A 4,311-nucleotide genomic window follows, 5' to 3' on the forward strand; every position below is an offset into this window, starting at 1 on the left:
TAGAGCAACTGCAGCACCGACTGGCAAAACTACCCCGGAAATCCCGAACCGCGTTACTGGTCTGACTGGGCGGGACTGAAATAAAAACGATCAACGAAGAGAAAACTTTGGGTGTTCTGTGTTGGGAACAGATACAAAAATCTAAAGAACATAAAGACACACCAGGTAAAAAACCGCGGTCAAGTGAGCCGTCAGTTCTGAGCCACGGTCAAGCCAGACGCAGATCAGCAGCCGCTTAAATTTTCTTGCGCTTCTACCATAAGCTTTATGGTAATGCTCATCCTTAGTTGCCGATTTCTGTACTTCTGATTTATATATGTGTTCTCGTTCTGTAAAACACTATGACATATAACAATAACATTTATTAAATTATGGATTTTAAGACAAAGTTGTGGTGTGTGTGTGTGTGTGTGTGTGTGTGTGTGTGTGTGTGTGTTGTTTTGGCGAAATTAAGAAAACAGATCCAGAAGTCCTGTTTTTTTCCTCAGTAAGGATGTGTTCCTTTAGTTGTGTGAAATCTGATGTAATCAAATTCTTCACTCATGTTTCGCTCTCATTACAAATGTATTCAGGTCTTCATCATGGCCTGCACAGCTGATTTTGCAGACATCTGCGATAGGCTCCAGCCTGACAACCCTCCACCCACAACGCTGAACGCAGTAAACACAAGAGAATGGATGGATGGATGGATGGTTGTGGCTAATATTCATGCAGAAAATCAGAATAAATAAACCCAAGGTCAAGTTATAGTACTGTACAATTGTAATTATAAACTGATAATTCTGAGCCTATTTAATGAACTCAGTCCAGTGTGGTTATATATTTTATAAGTCCATTAAAGCTTATCATTGATAGCTGACATAAAAATTTTCTGTGGATTCATCTTCTGCCTTATCCACTCTACCTGGATGTGAAATTTAATCTAAGGCCAATTAAGGACTCCACTTAAATTACAGAACAAATCTGCACAAAATTCACCAAGGTTTATGCAAAATGGAAAATATCAAATTTAAAAAATTCATAAAGAATCAGCAATGGAAGTTGACGTGGAAACCTCAACACATTCTGCTTCTGCCTGACCCCCTCTGCATGTGTGCAGAGTTTCATCACAATTTACTCTAGGATTCCACAGAAATTGAAGGTTTAATACACTCATATTCACCAAAGGCAATACAGTATGAAAAATACATTGAAAATTTTCAAAAAAAAAATCAGCACTGGAAGTTGACGTGAAATTCTCAGCAGATAATGAATCTAGGTGACCTCCTCTGTATGTGCGCAGAGTCTCATCACAATTTACTGTAGGATTCCACAGAAATTAAGGGACAAATCTGTGATGGAGGTTGACCCAAGGAGCAGTTCTCATTAACAAATTTTATTTGTGGAAGTACAAAAAATAATAAGTGGGAGAGAAAGCAAGATGGTAGCGTAGAATGCTTGTCTGGCAATGCATAGAGAGTCGGTGGGTCTCGGACAGGAAGGCCTTGGGGAGGGGCCTTGTCTGAGTTTGGGCTGGCGGGATGTTTCCAGGATCCATTCGTGGTGGTGAGAGCAAACTGGCATGATTCGTAGGGCAGGCAGGTGGATGCTGGAGAGGCAGTGGTTGAGTATTCAAGGATTCTTTATTGTCATAACCGAATAATGAGAGAATGAAAACAAACATCATTTGCGATGCCTATTGTTTTTATTGTTTTTTATCTTTATATTTTATACTTTATTTTTTAATCAGTTTTAACAAGCAAAAAGAGAAAATAAATGGCTAAATTCTGAAATGTCAATATAAGGTTTGGGGGCCAGAATTGGCCAGTAAAGTCTTAAACCTTGCTGACTGGGTGATCCTCGAGGCCAAAAGGAGGGAGCTACTCTAAAACTTTATAATTTTATCAGTTAAGTTAAAAAGTAAATAACACATCCAAATCTGGCTCCTTTCCAAAAAACTCCCTGTTGAATTCCCATAGGCAATGTATTGTTGGATCTTGGTATCACAATCTCATATATGTTTGTTTTTCTTTATGTTTGCTTCTACCTTTAGTCTTTAGTGTTTTTGTTTTCATTTATTCCATAGGTATAACACATATACCCATGTGCAAATTTAAACTGTGGGATTCTAGGATGACTAATCATAGACTGTGTGAGCTTTACTTTGCTTTACTTACTTTACTTTATTCATTTTTAAAGCACTTTAAAAACAAACTGCAACAAAGTGCTGTACAATAAAATAAGAAAAACACCAAGAGCAGAAACAAAAGCAATAAAAACAGACAATAAGAATCTCAATGTGTATTAAAAGCCAAAGAATAAAAATGTGTCTTAAGAAGGGTTTTAAAGGCTGACAGTCAAGGGGCACTCCTAATGTGTAATGGCAGGTCATTCCATAATTTAGGGGCAACAATACTAAAAGCTCTATCTCCTCTGTGCTTCAATTTTGACCTCGGTACCTCTAGGAACAGCTGATCAGCTGATCTAAGGCAACGAGTTGGGAGATATGGATTAAGTAGCTCAGAAAGATAGGATGGAGCCAGCTCATGCAAACATTTAAATACAAGTAAAAGAATCTTAAACTGAATTCTAAAATGTACAGGCAGCCAATGTAGGGAAGCCAGGATAGGAGTAACATGCTCCCTCTTCCTAACACCAGTCAGAAGCTGAGCAGCAGCATTCTGAACTACGTGGAGACGCTTAAGGGAGGACTGACTGATTCCAAAGTAAAGAGCATTACAATAATCAAGCCTAGTTGTAATAAAGGCATGAATCACCATTTCAAAATGCTGCTTTAAAAGAATTGGCTTAACCTTTGCTAACTGCCGTAAGTGATAAAAACAAGACTGAACCACTGCCCCAACCTGGTGGTCTAATTTCAGCATATATTTTTATTTTTCCTGGTTTCTGACCTAAATCTGTGTTAAGTGTTGATTTCAGAGCATTAATTCCTTTTATTTTTTATCTGAATAGATTGAATCATTTCTAGAATAGAAAAATTTAGACTGAGTTAAACTAATCGAGATCTTTAACATGAAGACACTGAATGATAGATCTTTCAAACATACACTTCTGCTGTTAAATATGTCTCTTGGCAAATTGTAGTGTGCAGATTTTAATTGATAGTCTTTGAGTCAGGGTGTTATATTTAGTGGGTAGCATTAGTATTTGAGTTCTCATTAAGCATGTTATTGAATGTTATTGTAATGGAAAATTTGCCAAAATTACAGATATTATTCTTGCCCTAATTGTTAAAAGAAAAGGAAAACTAATTGGATGTCACAACCAGGAGCGCAGAGAAGGAGGACCCAGTTGCAGACACGGACTGAGGCAGGACTATAGTGGGTTAAGCAATTTATTATCACCAACAAAAACACCATAAACCAGGGGATGGCTCTCAGAGGTTCTCTTAAAACTGTACTCCAACTCCTAAGAAACTGCGGAAGGAGGTGTAACCGCCGAGGGATCGGTCTAGCTGGAGGGAGAGGGAGAGATGAGTTAGGGACTGTAGTAAGCATTACATGAATGGACATAGGGAGGTAGCGAAAGAGGAGGCTTACGTGGGGAGCAGTATGACAAAAGTCCTGAGGGAGAGGCAGATGGCTGGAGCGATGTGATGTTTTCTTCAGGAGGGCAGGCAGGCAGGCGGGCGGGCTAAGGAACAAGATGATTTCTGCAGAGAAAATGAACAACGCTCCACGGTTACGCACAGAGCCTCCAGTACCCAAAACTCAAGCACAAAAACATGCGAGAGTATTCTTTCACACCCTGTCCAAAGAAGGCCACCAGAAATACCGCTTGAGAAAAGCCTGGGTCCTACTCACAACTGGGTGACAAGAGAATTTAGCGGCGTGCCCCCAGTGAATCACCGCTGACCGAGCGGGTGAAGGGACAAACCGCCGATCAGGAGGTCCCGTCCCAGGACCTAGGTCAACATCAAGCCCCTGCTGAATGGACTCTTCCACCTCCCAGGAAATAGCTCCCACCACACAGGAACTTGGAAGGATGCGTTCAGGCTCAACTAGAGCCTTCCCCGAGGAGAACTGATGGGACAGAGCATCAGCTTTAACATTCTGGGCCCGGGGCGGTAAGAGATATGGAAATTGAAGTGACCAAAAAATAAGGATCACTGAGCCAGACGAGCATTGAGCCTTCTGGCTTGCTGCAGGTAAGTCAAGTTTTTGTGATTGGTCCAAATGACGAATGGCTGTTGTGATCCCTCCAACCAATGACGCCACTCCTCCAATGCTAGCTTAATTCCTAAGAGTTCTCTTTCCCCAATGTCATAATTTTGCTCAGCAGGTGTTAAGCGCCTAGGAAAGACCGCACATG

Source organism: Archocentrus centrarchus, unplaced genomic scaffold (genome assembly GCF_007364275.1).
Source record: "Archocentrus centrarchus isolate MPI-CPG fArcCen1 unplaced genomic scaffold, fArcCen1 scaffold_36_ctg1, whole genome shotgun sequence".
NCBI lineage: Eukaryota > Metazoa > Chordata > Actinopteri > Cichliformes > Cichlidae > Archocentrus > Archocentrus centrarchus.